Source organism: Macrotis lagotis, chromosome 4 (genome assembly GCF_037893015.1).
Source record: "Macrotis lagotis isolate mMagLag1 chromosome 4, bilby.v1.9.chrom.fasta, whole genome shotgun sequence".
Taxonomy (NCBI): Eukaryota; Metazoa; Chordata; class Mammalia; order Peramelemorphia; family Peramelidae; genus Macrotis; species Macrotis lagotis.
This window is the reverse complement of record NC_133661.1, coordinates 199424916-199445999: the sequence shown is the minus strand read 5'-3', so window position 1 is coordinate 199445999 and position 21084 is coordinate 199424916. Positions and strand designations below refer to the sequence as shown.

Genomic DNA, 21084 nt, shown 5'->3' with positions numbered 1-21084 from the left:
TTGGCTTCTGGCAAAGTGATCTGTAAGGGACTGTAGCATGTGGGAGTACTGGCCTAAGGAAATAAATGTTATCACCTCGTGTCCTCGAGCACCAGAGCGTTGTTTTACTGGTTGGTTGGAGAGTGCCACAGGACTGGGGACTGGAGAGGATATTTAAACACTTGTATTTGGTTTAATAAATGGAGAGCTTGTCATCTTTGTCTCCCGCCTCTTCAGTGTTTCCCTGAGAACTTGACTACAGCTGGACTGAGTCAAGTTATAGTTTATGAAAAAAGGACAAGTTAGCCAGTGGAAACACAACAGTGATTCGAGGAAGAGGGTTTGAGGAAAAGAACTGCTAGATGTCACTGGCACCAGCTATCTCAGTCTCACTGTTGGTCCTATTCTCTGACCTATCATATCATTCTTTTCTTCCTCTGGTGACAAAAACTCCTGCAATAGGTGGAAAACATCCTTCAGTGTTGATGTCATCTTTGCTTCCTTTCTAAAATACAAAATAGTACTCTCAGAGTTTTGATCAATATGGGCTCCTTTAAGGGCAGCCAGTTGAAGGCCTTACAATGAGGGCTCTTTCTTTAGTCAAGTGAACTTATTTAATTTCTTAGATGTTACTCAATTATGTTTAATGAGTGTTTGTACAAAAGAATTTATGGTGGTAAAGAAAACAAGGGACAATTATTTTGCTGAACATGTACATATTTTGCTTAAACAAATTATGTATGAGTATGTATGACTGAACAACATACATTTTTGGAGGATATTCTGGAGCAATAAGAAGCCTCATTTTCAGTCACACAATTTCTACCAGTCTCTAATGATTATCTGAATGAATTGTCTGAATGCATATACTGTGTATAAATGACATGTCCAACAAGATATTGAATTTACTATTTTTGTCTACTCTTTTTTTTGTTGTTGTTACAGAACCTCTTTACAAAATATAATTTGAGAAACCTTGCTCTAAGCAACTAAACAAATGGACCGAGGCTCTTTGCATGTTTGTTATAATTTGAAATGATAAAAGAATATATTTTTTCAAATTTGATTAGTTAATATTCATCATTCTCTATATAATTGATATTAAATGGTGACATACATCCAGATAGGAATGACCTTTGAAACACAATGAAATTGTATTTCATTGAAATATAGTGTATCCTAATGAATTGGAGATAAGACTTGATTAGTTAATCATTAATAATTATTTAGTGTTTGTAGGTAATGATATGTCTTTCAGCATACTTCAGTATGTAAGTACTTGAAGATCTCTCAGTAATTTTTTTTCTCATCTCAATTGCATGTAAGACCTAATTTTTGACACATCTCATTTTCTTATGATAATAACTAAATCCATATTTTTTTGGTTATGGATGTAATAGTCAGCAATGTATAAATTTGCTTTGTAAATGTAGCTAATGCACCTGTTATCATTCTTTGTTTTGTGAAGTACAAGAAATCTGTGACAGGGGAGTCTAAAATATAGAAACAGAATGAGAAGGGACAGTTATAACTAACTTGCACCAGAACTGGAACCTTCCCTATACAATTCCCACAAAATGGTCATTAATCTTCCACCTGATGATCTCTTGTGAGGGAGAAACTATCAGTTCTGCAGATAGTCCATTATACTTTAGAAAGTCCATAATGTGGGGAAGATTTCTTCCAAATCTCAGATTTATCTTTCTCCAGTTTTCACTCACTGGTTCTAGTTCTGCTTTCTGAGACCAAGTAAAGGAATCTAGGACCTCTTTCAGGTCTTAGGAGCCTGGGGAATAGCATGCAGGACTCCTCAGACTTTTGGTTCTATTTTCAGCACAGACTCCATAGTCATTATTCAGGGAATCAGCCCTGGGGAGATGATGTTCACTCTTCCACCATTATCATCTGCCAATTACCTGCCTCCTGAGAAAGAGATAGGAGGTGGTATATTTAGTGAAGTCAAACTTCCATCACTAAATTGATCCTCTTCCCTTCTTTTCTTACTCAAGAGAAGATAGGCTAAGAACACTGGTAATAGCTGTATTCCATTCATCATTGACCCCAATTTTAGCCTGGCTCCCATAACTGACACTGAGGGCAGGAACCCTTAGGGATTGATTGATTAATTGATTGTGAAGGAGTCTACCATCTCACAATACCAACAACTGATCACTGTCAAACAAGTGGGCCCAGAGTTTATGAAGAGCCCTGAGAATAGGATTCTTTCCTTTTTCTTGCTAAATCCCTAAAACCTTTATTCAGGTTAACAATTCTCATGGAGATCTGACATGACAACTATTTCAATTTGAGCTATAGCCCTAACCACCTCAGCAGCCATAACTCCTGAAAAGCAAGAAAAGAAAGTTCTTGTTCACTAAAGTCCTTAGCACTATTAAATGGCTTAAAATCAGAAATAAATGTGGTTTTATTAATAAAAGTGACTAAAGAAGATTCATTGCATCTGTTTTGCTCATATAAGACCCTTTCTATCTGACCTGTAACTAAAACCTATTATATATATATATATATATATATATTGTCTCCCCCATTAGAATATGAACTCCTTGAGAGCAGGGTTGTATTGTTTATATTCTCAGTACTTGGTACAGTTTTCTATACTTCCTTTTCTTTACCCATTCATTTATATATTACTTCTAATAATAATATAATAATATTTATATTTAATTTTCAAAGAAGACTATGACATCAGGGTGGTGATGCCATGACAAGCATATGAATTGGATTTGAGTGAGGAGGTGCTTCACTTTCTCCTCTAGAGCCATCTGAATCCAGTGTCCAGATATGAATCAGGATGATTGGAGAAGGCCCTGGATGCAAGGCAATCAGGGTTAAGTGACTTGCCCAAGGTCACACAGCTAGTATGTGGCAAGTGTCTTGAGACTGCATTTGAACTCAGGTCCTCCTGAATCCAAGGCCAGTGCTCTATCCACTGTGATATGGTGACGAACATATGTTTCCCTATCCTTACTCTATCCTAACAACAAAGTTCTTTTCCAGATTGAACATCCCTAATTTTTTTTTTTGTTAGGTTTTTGCAAGGCAAATGGGGTAGGTAATTATTAAGTGTCTGAGGCCAGATTTGAACTCTGGTACTCCTGACTCCAGGGCTGGTGCTCTATCCACTGCACCACCTAGCTGCCCCTTACATCCCTAATTTCTTTTCTTTCTTTTTTTTTTTTTTTAGGTTTTTGCAAGGCAAATGGGGTTAAGTGGCTTGCCCAAGGCCACACAGCTAGGCAATTATTAAGTGTCTGAGGCCGGATTTGAACCCAGGTACTCCTGACTCCAGGGCCGGTGCTTTATCCACTGCCACCTAGCTGCCCCCATCCCTAATTTCTTAACCAAACCTATGTATTCTGTTAATACTTGCCAGAAAATTCTCTAACTTGTCAACACCTTACTTAGCTTCTGACGTCAAATGAAATCAGTCATGTTCACATTAGGATGACTACAGCCATGGCTAATTGTGGTGTTAAATTGTATATTCCTTGCCTATTCTTTGCAGGAATTCAATTATTGCAGGTTTATAAGCAGACCTTTATTTATAGAGCAATATTTTCTTTTTTTTCTAGAGAATTTCCTACCTTTTTCACAATATGACTGTTGTTTAATTGCCCGTGATTGACAAATCAAAGCAAATTCTTCTCAAGTCTTAATGGAGGGGTTCTTAACTTGAGGTCTATGAACTTGTTCTGTTTTTGTTAACTTTCAATCTGATTGATTTCCTGTGCAAACTAAATGTTTTATTTTGTGCTTTTAAAAACTTAATTCTATGTTGGGGGTCCATAGTTTTCACTAGGCTTCCAAAAGGGTCCATAACACACAAAAAAATTAAGAAAGAAGAAATTTACCTCATCTGATCTCTGGGTCAGAGAGGATCTTAAACTGAAAGAAAACTTAAAAGAAGAAAATAATTTTTTTTTGCAGATTTTTTATAGCAATGTCATTTAAAATAGTGAAAAAGATAGTAGTTTTTTATTTGAATTTCTTACTTTAGAGTTAATAATACTCTTGTCTACTGTTTTATTAAAAGTAGAAATATTTGTCTAAAATTTAGTAAAAAGTTCACAAGAAAGTTAACAACTTTGAAGGTGGTGTGTTAATGGTGATTGCAATATTATTTGGAGAGATTTTAAATACATTAAATATTTAAATTAATTTTATATTTTAGTGGCAAGAAATAATTGAAACATTTTTCTGTTATTCATAGTGTATAACTATATATTTGTCACTTTAATTAGGTGAAATGCTTTTCAGTTTTTAAAGAAGTAGAAATTAAAGAAATATTAAAGAAATTAAAGTAATAATAATTTATGTTTAGCATAATGCTTTAGGAAGTATTCTATAGTGGTCACCAAACTAAGAGAAATTATTCACCCCATTGAAAAACATTTTTTTTTATCAGTCATAGCTGGGCATGGAGCATTGGTGTCCACCAATGAAAAGCCTTCATTTTTAGCACTTCATCTTAGAAGGAAAAAAAATTGATATTCAGATTTTATTCCAGTGATCCCCCCCATTATAAAATATTTCCAAGAATAGTTCATAAGTGTTATTGGAACAGGCCTTTCCTCATCTCAGTTATCTTAGAATGCATTTAATTGTGCATTTTAGGTCCTTATTGAATTTCTTTTTGGTTCCCATTTGACCTTAATTCACTTGTTTGTCATTGGAAACTATTGTTCTTTTTTTCCACATTCTTTCACCTTCAAGTTTCCTGGAAACCATCAAGCTTAGCCTTGTTTAGTGAACTACATTGTCATTGCTGCATGAAAATGTCTAGCACCCTAAGCCTTGTTGCTGAGCACTGAGACCAAGAATTTTGTCCATAAAGGTTTTTAGCCTTAATTTTGAAATGTGTCTGCCATTTCGTTAGCTTCATATTTATGGCTTCCAAAACCTAATCAGAAGATAAATGGATTGCTTCTACTCTACTTAGAAGCTGTTGAATTATAGAATCAGCTTGGAAGGGATTTTAGGGATCATCTAATCCAGGAATTCTTAACACCTAGTTCATACTTAAAAATATACATTTTAATAGCTGTATTTTATATAATTGTTTTCTTGTACAATTCTATGTATTTTATGAATAAATTCTAAGAAGGAGGTTTAGACTTCACCAGACAGCCAAGATATCCCTGTCATAAACAAGGTTCAGAATTCTTGGTTTTATCCAAATCCTTTATTTTTAGAGATGAGGAAACTTGAATTTCATAGAGATTGTATTTATTCCAGGGGCCAGAGCTATTTAGTGGTCTAGCTGGAAGTGGAAATTTGGCCTTCTTCCTCCCAGTCCAATAGACTTTTCTTTGTACCATGTTGTCTTTCTCAGTCAATATAGTCAATTTTCAGATAGAATCTATGATTGCCCATCATAGAAGACCTTTACTTTTAAATTATGCTTCTCCCTATCAAGATCTTCTTCATATTTAATATGAAGGGAGAGGTAAGGATAGTACTTTATCTAATAAGCAGTGTTCAGCACCATAGAAATAACTTTTTTATTTGTACTTTATTTTTTTATTTGCAGCAGCTGCTTGGAAGGTGGGGGGAAATCTGTATTATGACCTTCTACAAAATAGCCATTTTCATTTTGAATACAAATCTTGTTTGGTCTCATTTAGGTAATAGCATCAACAATAGCATTAAGAATAATAACATGTGTTTTCACTGTTGTTCTTAATAATATGTTGCAAAATGTAATGTTGTGAAATTTTGTCTGTATTTTGAACACTAAAAATACATGTTTGTAGGCAAAAAAGTGTTTTAGAAATTTCACTGATCCAAAGCAAATGAGTGCAGTTTTAACTCATTAATAGAGAAGTTGGTGGAAAAGTCTTAAGATTGTTAAGATAAACAAATGAATATATGCCACAGAATTAATAAACCTGACTATTCCATGTTTTCATGTAGTGGGTTAATATAGGCAATATAATTCTGTTGAAAGAGTAATATAATAAAAAGTTGGTACTAGATAATTATATTCAATGGTCAATTAAATTTATACTAAAACCTTAATTAACTAAAATGCTTAAGAAAAAGGTTAATTGAATTTTCTTTGTTTCAGCTCTTGTTAATGAAAAATTTTCTTTTAAAAATATATTAAGATTTTCTTTTGCAAGTTTTTATCTTCAAGAAAAACAATATATACTGTCAACTGTCAGCATGTGTAGAACCTGTACTTAAAGTCAGAAAGCTCTGAGTTTGAATCCTTCCACAGATGGTTATTTGCTTTGTGTCTGAGCAAACCAAAATAACTCTCTTCACATCAATTTTCCCATCTAATAAAATGAAAATGTTAATATTACCTACTTCCCAGAATTGTTGTGATTATAAAGTGAAATAACAAAGGCAAAGTGATTCTAAACCTTAAAATTCTATATAAATGTCAGATATAAATATAGATTTTTATTAATGTTAAAGAATATTATACACATATACTAGAATTATTAATAAATTAAAGTATTTGTGGCATTTTAGACATTGAAATAAAGTGTTTGATGTGAATTTCATTGCAATAACCTTTGCACAGTACAATACTGTTTCCAATTAGTACCAGAAGTAATCTATCCTTTGGGAAATAGTATTTATTAGGAATCACTGACTGCTATATTATTCATCCTTTCAGGATTCAGAAGTATTTTATGCCTGGTCCATTAAAGCCTTTAGACCATTTTCCACATAGGCATGAAGTGACTACAGAACTCTACTAACAAGGCCATTCTGCCTTGAAATCTGCTTCTTTCCTGGATTGTATTTGCCCTGCATTGGTTTGGAATCCTCACTTACCTTTACTATTGAGGTCTAGATGTCCTATCTTACTTCTGCTATGTCCTTCAAATTCCCAGATCCTTAGCTGGTTCATAGAAAAGGCCATTTAAGGTTTTTTTTCCCTCTCTGCTTTAACCTTCTGGTTTCTTGACCCTTGGCTTATGTGTAACCTTTGTTGACTGTGTAGCCTTAATCCCCCCCATTTGTTGGTCTCACAGTCAGATCTAGTCCTTTGCTAAGCTTTTGTTTAGTCTCAGGCATCCTTTCTTCCCAACAATCTTGATCCCTCAGCAATCCTATTTTCTGGAATGACACTTGTCTTTGAAAGCTCTTAGGAAAATTTTTGAGGAAAAAAAATTAACCTGCAAATGCCATGCTCTTAAGATAAATGTTCCTTTGGTATCTTATTAATTCATATCTGAAAGACAATAAGACATAAAATATTTGTTCTTTTTTGGGATGAGAAGGGAATCTTCCAAATCCAGGATTCCAAATAGAAATTTCTTCCTTAATGAGGATGAAGTTTTTGCTACAGTGCCACTAAAATACTATGACAATGATGAATATCTTTGAAGTCCTTTGTTCTAAACCATCAAATCGTATAATTAAACTGCAGTTGAATTTGTTCTACTATGTTGTTTAAAATTGTTCTTTCTAAGGTCATTTTTGCTTCTATGAGTTACATACTAGGCATTTGGTTTTCATAATAGTAATTGCTTCCAGGAGAGTATTATTGGCTACCACTTTTAATTTGAAAATAGTTTTTGCATGCTGCATAAAGGAAAGACACTTCATAGAACTGCAAAAATACTATGAACAGTCTGAAATATATTTGTTATTTTTTAAAGCCTTAATTCCTTCAGGCTTAGTACTATTTTATTGAGGTAAGATCAAAACCAAGGAAAGAAATATTTTATAAAATTTGAAAAAATAAACTATTCCATTTTTTCATGCTATGTCATGAAACATGTACTGGGAAACAAAAATAATAATATCTTAAGAACCTTTTAGTTTAAATGTAATTATGCCAAGAATCAACATCAACATCATCATCATCATCATCATCATCATCATCATCATCATCATCATCATCAATATCATCCTCATTTATGTAGTGCAGAGATGGGGGGTAACATGTGTTGAAACTTTTGTTTTTCCTGAAAAAAATTCTTTCAGGGTTCTGGTTTTATGTTCTGTAAATACAGAGTAGCAACACTATGAATACTGTGATCTCTTATCTCATAAAAATCCTTAGACAAAACTTTAATTCCTATGTAATTTAGTGAATAATTTTCCAATCAGAAAGGAATTTCATAGATGCTTGAGGTTTTTTTTAAATAATGAACTCTTTGCCAGGTAGAATCATTAACATTTTGTACTGACTGGTCACTTAAATTATTGGTCTCCAAAGTGGTGACTACTGTCCCCAAGGGACATCCCCTAGTATGCAATCTACCAGTCAGAGCATGAATCACATTCTTCTCTTCCAGAAGTGGCCAATCTTGGGGATTACCTCCAACACAACCCCACATAGGATTATTCCCTCAGGACAGTTGTCACAAAGTGTCACCAAAATTCACCATAATAGGTTTATACTGGCATGACTGGAGCGGAGCTCTGTGGTTCCTTGTTGATACCAGAGGGAAGTCACATCCAAAAGGCTAAGAAGTCTCCCCTCCCCCAGCATCCAGACATCACCAGAAGTCCCTAGCAAATCAGACAAGAGGTGAAATGGTTTTAGAGAAGGCAGTGAGAAGGATATCTTTGCAAAACATCCCCCTCATGATACTAAATATAATGTGCAAGTCATGTTATCATGTTTATGAAGACATGGTCTTTTTTGAACACAAAGGACACACACACACACACACACACACACACACACACATATATATATATATATATATATATATATATATATATTCACATGTAGGTGTCATTGGGAAAAATCTTTCCATATCTATCTTCTCTATCCCTCATATCACCTCATGACTTTGACAGGTTTATCAAGGACCAGCTTATTAGGGTATTAGATTTAGTAACTAATAGGTTTAGAAACTGATTAGATCTTTAGGCATTGAGGAATGTAAAATATATTATGATCCTGTGTAACTGGAAGAATCATGAATACCCTTCACTCCTAAAAAATAAAATTATTCAACTTGCCCTCTCACCTTGAATCCACTGCCTCCTGAACATCTTTGTCATCCTTAACAAGTACCAATCCAATGAAAAGAAGGTAGTGGGAAGGAAGGTTCCTTTGGTGAAGCTCAGATATTGAAAGTGTTGTTTTGGTTGTAATAAGTGTAAGACCATTATTCGTTTTCACTTTATTAGTAAAATGCAGCCATAAATGAATAGTTTATTTTTTTCCTTCTAGATCTAGTCTTATGTTTCCTGAATGCTTGCTTATAATCTCTCTTACACTTAAAAAGAAATGTCTTTTTTTTTAATTTTAATTTTTAATTTTTTAATTTTCTCTTTTCTCTTTCCTCTCCCCTTGACAATGAGTAATCTGATAAAGATTATATGTGTGCAACTTTATTAACTATATTTCCATATTAGTCATGTTGTGAAATAAGAATCAGAACAAAAGGGAAAGAATCCATGGGGGGAGGAAGACAAAACATATAAAGCATAAAGCAAATTTTTAAAATAGAAAAAGTATGTTTTAAGCCTGCATTCAGAATCCATAGTTCTTTCTCTGGATGGAGAATGGTATTTTCCATCACAAATTTTTAGAATTTTCCTTATTATTATAATACTGCTGAATACAGCTAAGTCCATGATATTTGATCACTGCGCAATGTTGTTGTTAAAGTGTACAATATTCCCTTGGTTTTCAATTTACTCAGCATCAGTTTATGTAAGTCTTTCCAGGCTTTTCTGAAATTCACCCATTCATGATTTCTTACAGAACAATAATACTCCATCACTTTCATATACCACAATTTGTTAAGCCATTTTCCAATTGGTGGGAATCTCCTCAATTCCTAATTCTTTGTCATTACAAAGAGAGCTGCTATAAATATTTTTTTTGAACATGTGGGTCCCTTTCTCTCTTTTTTAATGATTTCTTTGGAATACAGACCTATTAGTAGTATTTCTGGATCAAAGGGTATGCACAGTTTTATTGCCCTTTAGGCAAAGTTCCAGATTACTCTCCAGAATGGTTGGATCTGTTCAAAACTCCACCAGCGTTGGAATTGCAAATATCTTTACGATTTCTTCCATAAACTTTTAAAATTTTCCTTCTTTGGGAGTTTAACAGATATGTCATGAATATCATTTTGCTGAGTAAAATCACAGATTCATCAGAATTCTGTATTCAGCATGTTAAGCACAGGTTGAGTTTGTGGAATCGAATTGAATTGGTCTGAGAGACAACAGTTTAGTTTATGAAATAATTTATATTATAACATATAGGCTGACATAGGCATGGTTCATAACAATAGTTCATAGTATTCCAGATTTAAATGCTATAATTGTAACAGAAAATGGGCTAAGTATGGTGAAATTGCTTAGCTTCTAGTGAGACCTTCCTACATATTCATAACAAATAAGGTTGGAAATACACATTATTTATACATAGTTCAGAAACTTTTTAGCTAATTCCTACTGAACTATTTGAAATGAAACCAAGTTTAATATTGACTATCCTCCCAAATCATTTCTAGAAATCTGATATCAACAAAGGCTGATAACTGTACCAACAACAAAGAAAACAAAACAAAATAAAGATAAAAAGATGTAGTAAACAAAAGCCAAACAAAATGCTTTATTCTAAACACAAGCAGAGCAGAAAAATAAAACTGCCTAAGGTTATAAAGCAAAAAATATTAATATGTTTTGGGAGAATATGAAAAACAATGGTAAGAAAAAGAATTCCCACTTAAAGCATTTGACCTCAATGTTCTCTTGAACTCTATACAAACTAAGATATTAGATATAATCAACAAATGAAAGCTAAGAAATGAAAATTAAAATAAAATATTTATTAAGGCCATATGCCTAATCTTGGAAATGGAAAAGAATAGTTTTGATTATACCTCTTGGGTATGTCAAGAAGTAGGAAAATATTTGTGGTTTGGGAAAGTCATTCACAATTTCTACTTAAAATTGTGAAAATGTATTTAATTTGATTTGCTTTTTTATAATTCTTAGAATGGTAAAAAAAAGTAGAATGAAATAGAGAGCCTTTGGGGAAGATAGGAAGGAATTTAATATTTTTTTCATTTTTTATTGAAGAATTGTTGATTTAGTTTATAGTTAATTCATCTATTTACAAGATTTTCACTGAACCTTCTTTTTGGCATTCATGAAGTGAATAAAATCTTCAGGGAAGATACTTAATTTAAATGTACAGTATTTTCTTTATTAGTATTATATTCTACATAATTGTAATGAATCTGTGATCTCATTGATGTATTTATTTCCTTCAGTGGTATAAGCCACAATAATACTAAAAGTTTGTTCCACCTGTGCTCTTGTTCAAGTTTTCCCTTAATTCTACCAACAGGGTGTTTGCTCAACATGGCTCTTGACATGTGAATTTCAATGGTGTATATAGATTATTCATTGGTTATCCCTTGCTTTCATTATGTGACTGACATATCTTTTTTTTTCTTTTTCTTGGTAACACTTTTCTCTGATAACATCTTTTATACCACTACTTCTTCATAATTACTCATTTGTATTGTGATGCAGCCCACTTAATTCCCTTTGAATTATCCTCAACTTTGAAGATTGTGGTATTCTATAACACTAGACATAAAATATCATTGGAAGAATATTGGTCTTAAAAATATATCCTTTGCCTTGTAGTCAATAAAGAACTCTGTAGTTTGCAGTCTGGCTCATTTTCCCCCAGCACTAATCAACTCTCTTTCTCCTTTTTAATCCTGGGCCCTTCTCATTGTCTACTTGTAGTATTGTCTAAGATATATGTTTTGATGAATGAACTCTATAGGTTATTCATTCTAATTGCATATCATAGTCTGTACAATAGGCAAAATGTGCCAGAGGATGAATAGAACTCTGAGCCTGGAGTCAAAAAACCTGAGTGCAAATTCAGTCTCAGATACTAATGAGTTCTTTGCAAGTCACTTACCATTTATTTGCTTCAGTTTACTTAACTGCAAAATGGAGTTAATAATAGCCCCTAACTCACAGGTTATCTTGAGGATCAAATGAGAAAATGTTAATTAAAAAATTTAGCTGAGTTTCTGACCCATATGTGCTACATAAATACTTATTCATAACCTCCTTGTTTCCTTTTCTTCCTCCTCAGCTTTGTTTGCTTGGTTTATCCTGTGTGGTTAATAAGGCTAAATTCTTTCTCCAGGACTTGCTGAGATTAGCATAATATTGTCTACTAACAGAAGCATCTGGAGGACCTCAACATCTGTGAGGAATTAACAAAAAAAGACTTATTAAGCATCTACTATGTGCCAAGCCACTTGGCATGAAGGCACAGAAAGAGGCAAAAGACATTCCTTGCCCTCAAGGAGCTTACAATGGATTTTTCTTTTAAATTTGAACTCTGTTGTCTTGTCAAACATCCATTTCTTATTTCGTGCCTCACTTTATATTGTATAATTTTGATATAACCATTAGGGATGGTTAAGATGCTGTTTTGCTCTCCCAAATCAATGCTTTAAAATGACTAGAGTTTACATAGATTTTTTTTATGGTTTGCATATTGCTTCACTTATATTTATAACCTGGAGTTTTGGGGCATGCCCAGTTCTCAAAGATGGAGGTACACTTGAGGTGCCTTTGAGTATGTCTAACATGGAACCTGCTGTGCCCCTTCCCCTGTTTCTGAAACTGGAGAGCCTGCACCTGGAGCTCTTTTCAGCTTCTCTGCACTTCTTTTTTTTTTGGAAGCTTTTATCTGCTACCTCCAGAGAGTGAAGCTCGCAGCTCCTCCTCAGCTGGATGTTGTGAACTGATCCAGTGAGAGAGGAAGGGTTGCCTTCCTCTTCTCTCTCTCCTTTACTCTGGCTCTGAGAAATGATTGGGTTGTTAGTTTCCATTCTGTGTTGTCTGATGACCAGCTAGCCCTACATGGCTTCTGGGAAGTCTGCAAGCCACTTAAACCTGTTGCCTTGAAAAATAAAAAAAAAAGTATTAGAAATCCAGCAGTTTTTAATAAATGATATTCCATCAAAAAAATCTTTACAATCACAAAATGTAATTGCTTAAAAGGTACAGATAATAAGGGAATACACTTTGCTTATTGCTGAGACATCAAGGTGGGAGAGAACACTGGACTTGAAATCAAGAAGAGCAGAGTTCAAATCCTGATTCATACATTTACTAGCTACATGATCATGGGCATAGACTTAAATTCTCTCAGTCTTAGTTTCCTCATCTGTAAAATAGAAATAACAATAGCACCTTTTTTCCAAGATTGTTGTGAGGATCAGATAATAAGGAACACATGCTCCCCTAAATCCCACTGCCTGAACCCTAGGTGTTCTCTGGTTCCCATAAGAGGATTTGGGGATACATCTAAGCTCTCTGCTATTAGGCTGAAGCCCCTTCTGATAGTGTTTCCTCAACTGTAATAGGCATTGCAGTCAGATTAGACTTAAACAGAAATATTTATTCTAAAAGACTGAATCATAAATATATAAACTTACTCCACCAACATGTGGGAAATAAAGTCCCTCCCTCTTCTCTTCCTCACCTAACTAGTCCCAAGGGAAGGGAAGGACTTAGTTCAGTTCCCAAAGAGCATAATCCCAGTTCCAAGTCAGAAACCTTCTTTGGGCTCAATTCGCAGACTTCCCAGAAGCCATGTACCTGTGTTAGTTTTTTTTTATGTTTTTGCTAGGCAAATGGGGTTAAGTGGCTTGCCCAAAGCCACACAGCTAGGTAATTATTAAGTGTCTGAGGTCGGATTTGAACCCAGGTACTCCTGACTCCAAGGCTGGTGCTCTATTCACTGCACCACCTAGCCGCCCCTTGGATTTCTAATACTTTTAATAAGGCTTAATAAGTATGTACACAAATTTTGTATTGAAGGAAAAGTAGCCATATAGATTAGTTATTTATATTTTCTCAGATTATTTTGAAAATAAAGAGATGCAAGATTCTTCTCTTCTTTCATATATTTGAGTTATCTCTGTAAAGTTCTATTCACATGCCTTTTCATGGCATAAAGATGAACCTGGAACACTTTTAGAATTGAGCTCAAATGCTCCTGTCAATAGAAACTCAAACTTTTTTTTTTTCTGATTTTTCTCCCTCCAACCCCAGATGCTAGCTAATAATAGCTCCTTTCCAAAGTAGCTTATTTTGTTTTGTATATACTTATGTGTGGACATGCTGTGTCCACAAAGGGGTGCAGCTTCTTGGGGTTATTTTTTGACTTTGTATTCTCAGTAAAGGATGGAGCCTTGTACATAATTGGTCCTTAGTAGACTGTTGATTGATTATTGATTTTCTAAGACTATGTCAGTGGATCAAAACCCCACCAAATTCTACCAGACTTTGAGGCTGGTCTTGGCCACAGACTTCCTGCTATGTGGGGAACAGCCTACCTAAGTACTGAAAAGCTTCTCACTAGTAGAATGGTCACTTGGTGGGAAATTCTCTGAGTCTGTCATCCCACTGGTACTCGAGTGTATTAGCATGATATTGTAGCATCACACAAACAGAAGAGCTGAGGAACACATTATTTTGCATTCCTGTGTTGAAACATCTTGTGCAGCTAAAATTTGAGCCTATGACCAAGGTGGATCTGTAGGATTCCTACTAAGGATAAATGAATAAGAAATTTAGAAATCTGTTGGAGGATTTCTCTTTAAGTAATGGAATAGTAGTTTCAAAGGCTGACTGGTTGCTTTTATTTTATTTTTATCTAGTTTTTACAATGTCAGCTTTACTTAAAAATTTCCAATATACTTAGTATACTTAATTCTCAAAGAATAGTAATTACTAGAAGTGTTACAAAATATTAGTTTCATAATGAATTTATTAGAAATAAAGACTAGCATATGAAAGTTGATTTGTGTTTCTTGAGAAGTTCCATCAAAAGTATTTTTATTCTTTCATGTCTAAGCCTTGTATCATCTCTAGAGTGTGCTTTGTAAAATTCATGTCAAGGAAGTCACCATCTAATTACATTCCTGCTAAAGCTCCTGTTGCCAGCTTTGAAGTTTTTTCCCTAATCTTGGCTCAGTGAAATTTCTTAGGATCAAAATGTTCAGTGCCAAAAAGTTAAAACATTTAATATTAATTGCACTCTCTCATTTAAATAGAACTGATGTTTAATTTTTAAAAATATAACATTAAATTGAAAGTCAGAAAACTATACTGAATTAATTTTAAAATTGATTTTTTTGTGATTCAATAGACCATGTCAATTGCCATGGCTCATGGAGATTGGCCTATCAAGGGCATGTTCTGGTGGGTTGTCAAATAGAAGAATGAAAGAAATGAAGGGTAACTTCCTGAAGTTAGTAGACCTTGAGTCGCTGTTAAAAGGTGGAAAGAAATGACATGTATATAATAGGCAAAAGATAATCCAAAGAAGAACTGAGTGGAAAATGGGTGCTTAGGATCATCAGTTTGGTTAAAATAAGAGTGTAAAGCATTGGGCTGTAACAGTCAGGCAGCAAACGGCAAGATAAAAAGAACTTGAAAGTATTAGTTAGAAGTTTATATTTAATCCAGAGCCACTGGAGGGCAGTGAATGACCTAGTGAAGATAGTGTGTGTAGACGACTTAAATAGGCCAAGTGTGTCCATACGTGCTCATGATTAAAAAAAAAAACAAAACCTTAAAACATTCTCTCAGAATACTACATTTAGATTCCCCCCCCCCCCCAGGAATCTGCCTGATTTTGCATATCATTAATAGGTATACTTCAATTTATTACTGTTTGCCCTGTGCTAAAGTTACATGGCCACAAATATGCTAGAACAACTATACCTTGCTTAACATTATTATTTTCTTGGTACAGTTTTCTTTACACAGTTGGCACTCAGTGGATGTTCGTTTTCATTTTGAAAACCTTTTAATTTTAAATTTAACTTTTTAATTTTTTCATTAACAAGCATTTATTTTTCCCTCCATACTATCTTTTCCCTCAATTGAAAGAAAAAAAGGAAAAACCCTTGAGACAAATATGTAGAGTTAAGCAAAACAAATTCCCACATTTTGGTGTCTGATGCACTGACTTCGAAGAATTTTCTTTTCTGGGCTTTTTTTTTACATTTAATAGTATTTTTTCAAATTACTTATTAAGATAGTTTTCAACATTTATTTTAGTAAGATTTTGAGTTCCAAATTTTCTCCTTTCTTCCTTCTCCCCACAAGAGCAAGTAATCTGATATAGGCTATATATGTTGCAACCATGTTAAACATATTTCCATATTAGTCATGTTATAAAAAAGGATCAGAACAAAAGGGAAAAACCATGAGAAAAAAAATAAAAACAAAAATGAAAATAGTATGCTTTGGTTTGCATTCAGGCTCCATACTTCTTTGTCTAGAAGTGGATTGCATATTCTATCACAAGTCTTTTGAAATTGTCTTGGATCATTGTAATGAGAAGAACCAATTCTATCATAATTGATTATCACACAGTGTAGCTATATCTTTGTACAATATTCTGGGTCTGCTCAACTCACTCAGCATCAGTTCATGTAAGTCTATATTTTTTTGAAATCCACTTGCTCATTATTTCTTATAAAACAATGGTATTTCTTTATATTCCTATACCATAACTTGTTTAAGCATTCCCCAATTGATGAGCATCTCCTCAATTTCCAACTTTTTACCACCACAAAAAGAGTAGCTATAAATACTTTTGTACATGTGTGTCCTTTCCCCTTATTTATGATCTCTTTGGGATGCAGACCCAGTAATAGTATTGCTGGATCAAAGGGTGAGCAGAGTTTTATAGCCCTTTGGGTATAACTCCAAATTGTTCTCCAAAATGGTTGGATCAGTTCGCAACTACACCAGCAATTCATGTGTTCCAATTTTCCTATATCTTCTTCAACTTTTCTATAATATTGGCCAATCTGAATGACGTGAAGTGATATCTCAGAGTTATTTTAATTTTTATGTCTCTAATCAGTAGTGATTTATATATATATATATATATATATATATATATATATATATATATCTTTAAATTAATTTCTTCATCTGAAAGCTTCCTGTTCATATCCTTTGACCATTTACCATTTGGGCAATGACTTATATTCTTATAAGTTTGACTCAGTGCTCTCTATATATTTTATAAATAAGGTCTTTAACCAAGACACTGACTGTAAGAATTGTTTCCTTGCTTTCTGCTTTCTTTTTAACCTTGGTTGCATTGGTTTTGTTTGTGCAAAACCTTTTTAATTTAATGTAATTAGAATGATCTCTTTTGTATTTCATGCTGTTTTCTATCTCTTATTAGGTCATAAATTTTTCACTTCTCCATAGATCTGACAGTTAAACTATTCCTTGCTCTTCTAATTGGCTTATGGTAGTACCCTTTATGTCTAAATTAAGTACTCATTTATAGGATGTGAGATGTTGGTCTATGCCTAATTTCTGTGATACCATTTTCCAGCATTTCTAGGAATTTTTGTCAAAAAGTGAGTTTTTATGCCAGAAATTGGAGTTCTTGGTTTTATCAGCTGGTTGGTTACTATAGTCATTTACTGCTGTGTCTTGTTTATCTAATTTATTTCACTGATTCACCACTCTTGTTTCTTAGCCAGTGCCAAATAATTTTAATGATTGTTACTTTGTGATATAGTTTAGATCTGGTATGGCTCGTCACCTTCCTTTGCATTTTTTTCCATTAGTTCCCTTAATAATCTTTATCTTTTTGTTTTTCCAGATGAATTTTATTATTTTTCCTAGTTCTATAAAATTTATCTTGATAGTTGATAGGTATGGCACTGAAAAAGTGAATTAATTTAGATAGAATTGTCATTTTTATTATATTAGCTTACCCATGAGCAATTGCCATTTTTAGTTGATTAGATCTGACTTTATTTGTATAAAAACTGTTTTGAAATTGTGTTTATATAGTTAACTCCAAAATATTTTTTATTCTCTACAGCTTCTTTAAATGGGATTTCTCATTCTATCTCTTGCTGCTGGACTTTGTTGGAAATATATAGAAATGGTAATGATTTATGTGGGTTTATTTTCTATCAATTTTATTCATCTTTACTTTGATTTTCAGAACTTCTAATTTGGTATTTAACTGGGGATTTTAAATTTGTTCTTTTTCTACCTTTTTTAAAACTACATGCACAGTACATTGATCTGCTCTTTCTTTATTTTATTCATGCCTTTAGAAAGCTTGACTGCATCCTATAAATTTTGGTATTTGTTTGATTATTGTCATTTGATATAATTATTGATTGTTTCTATGATTTGTTGTTTGACCCACTCATTCATTAGGATTAGATTATTTAGTTAGTTTCCAATTTTTTATCTGTCTTTCCATGGCCCTTTATATCACATTTTTATTGCATCATTATCGGAAGAAAGGTGCTTTAAAGATATTTTTGCCTTTTTTGCATTTGATTATGAGGTTTTTATGCCCTAATACAAGGTCAGTTTTTGTGCCGGTGCCATGTACCACTGAGAAAAGGTATATTCCTTTGTATTGTCATTTTCTCCAGGAGTCTATCATATCTAACTTTTATAAAATTATTTTCACTTCCCTAACTTTTCTTTCTTATATTTTGCCGTTAGATTTATCTAGTTCTGAGAGAGGAAGATTGAGGTCACTCAATCTTCCTAGTAGTGTTTTGCTGTCTTTTTTCCCCTTTAATTTGCTAATGTTCTCCAAGAATTTGAATTCTATACCATTTGGAGCTTATATGTTTAGTACTTCTATTACTTCATTGTTTATGATATCTTTTAACAAGATTTAGTTTCCCTTCTTACCTCTTTTAATCTGATATATTTTTGCTTTTGCTTTGTTTGAAGTTTGTTTTTTGACTCCTGATTTTTTTTAATGTCAGCTGAAGCATAATATATTCTGTTCCAGCCTTTTACCTTAACTTTGTATGTTTCTGCTTTAAATGTATTTCTGGTAAACAAGATATTGTAGGATTCTGGTTTTTAATCTATCTACTATTTGCTTCTAGTTTATAGGAGACTTCATCCTATGTACATTTACAGTTATTTTTACTGTGTATTTCCCTCCATCCTGTTTTTCTTGTTTATAATTTTCTTTCTCCTTTCACTCTGTCTCTCTTTACTGTGTTTTGCTTCTGATCACCTATTCTCAATCTGCCCTTCTATCAGCCCCCTTCTTTTCTTTCTCCTTTCCCTTCCTCCTTCTTCCCTCCCTTATATTCACTTATCTATCAGTCCTCCTTTCCTTTCTTTCTTTTCCCTTTCCACTTTCCTATATTGTAAGATAAAATTCTATACCCAATGGAGTGTGTATGCCATTTCCTCTTTGAGCCAAATCCAATGAAAGTAAGGTTCAAACAATGCTCAACCCCTCCTTCTTTCCCTTTTCTGTAGTAGGTTTTATATGTCTCTTCATGTGTTATATATATTCTGCCTCCTCTCTGGGGAGAGCTCAGGCAACTTTCTGCCTTCTCTTTGCCATCTTGCCTCTACCTTCCTTTGAAAACTTACTAGGGCTTTTAAGTCTCCCAGTCCATCTTTCAAGAAAAGGAAAGATTTTGTGCTTAGTACTTCTCTCTTCTCATTTCTTATATTCTTAACTGTGTTCCACCAATACTTAAACTCAAGATCTTTAAAAATGAAATCATTATTTTTCATTGTGTCACACTGAGAGGTCATGTGTTGACCTGGGACTCAACAAGGCTTGAATTAGAATTCTTACACTATGTGACCCTGAAAATCACTTGATTTCCCTGTGCCTCAGTTTTCTCTTCTACAAATAATTATGGCACCTACCTCTTAGGGCTATAATGAATACATTATGAGGTGTTAAATACCTTGTAAACTTTAAAGAGCTTTTAAAATATTAACTCAGAAAATAAAACTCCCCATCCCCCCCCAAACCTCCATGTTTCTTCTGGGTTCTTCTCCTTATTGGAATTTGAACTGGAAAGAACACAGTCTGATACTCTCATATTACTGATGAGAAAAAGATGAAGGGACTAATCTCAGGTCAAATAGATAGTCAGTAGCAGAACCATATAGGGACTTCTGTCTTCTAGTTTTCTTTCCATCATACTACAGTTCTTATCATTAGTCTTCATGCCTTCTCCTTTTCCCTCTCCCTCACTTTCCCCTCTCCCTCTCATATTCCTGAGTTCAAATTTAGCCTCATACCCTGAGCAAGTCACTTAACTATATTTGCTATAGTTTCCTCATCTGAAAATTAACTGGAGAAGGAAATGGCAAAGCACTCCAATATCTTTGTCAAGAAAACTCCCAAAGGAGTCACAGAGTCAGATGCATCAAAGCAACCACCACAAAGGTTTTTGAGGAGAAACAGGAAGTAGAATAGTAGAACTGTGTTTCAGTATATAGAGTGGTATGACATTTAAAAAGGTGGAGAGATAATTTCTGGGTAAATAGTCATTTTATTAATAATAGGCCAGTGGCACTTTTGAATGCCAAAGACAATTGTGATGAGTTCATGACTTATATGTCCTTGTGGGGGCAGCTTGGTGGTACAGTGGATTACTTTACATCTCTAGTCATCCTGATTCATATCTGTTCACTGGACCCAGATGACTCCAGAGAAGAAAATGAGGTTGGTGACTTAGCACAGCACCTTCCTCACTCAAATCTAAATCACTTGTTTGTCATAGTATTGCCTACCTGATGACATGGTCATATTTGAGATTGAAGGACAAACAACAAACAACAGTCCTTATAAGAAGGGTAGGGTGCTCTTGAGGGTGGCAATCGACTGTTTAGTTAATAATTAGGCAATCAACTACTTAGTTAACAATTAATGAAAGAATGAATATTTCAGTGTGGGATTGAACTATTCTAATGAACTTCAATTATGTCATTTACTTCTAAGTTCCTAGTCTGCAGCAATTTATTCAAAAAATTTTCCCCATTCAAACCTGAGTATAAGGTTGAGTAGAGCCTGATCAAGATTGAGGAGAGTTAATTCAATCTCATTATCAGTAATGTTCTACAAGAGACAGAACTTTGAAATGAGGACTATAGAAAAAGGGACAACTATGGATTTCCCCAAAATATTGATTATTAATTATCATTTCTCTCAGTGGATTTAAGGGGAAGGGAGGCTGAGTGCAAGGAGAGCAGTTAGGCAACTATTACTTTTATCCAGGTGAGAGCTAATGAATTTCTGAGCATTGTGCTGGCACGTGAAGC

At 33.8% G+C, this 21084-nt stretch overlaps 1 protein-coding gene across 7 annotated transcripts in view; it reads left to right on the top strand.

The window, feature by feature from the left end:
* FSIP1 (fibrous sheath interacting protein 1) overlaps window positions 1-21084 on the top strand; it is a 322107-nt gene that overhangs the window by 145100 nt on the left and 155923 nt on the right. The gene's annotated exons all lie outside the window — the stretch shown is intronic.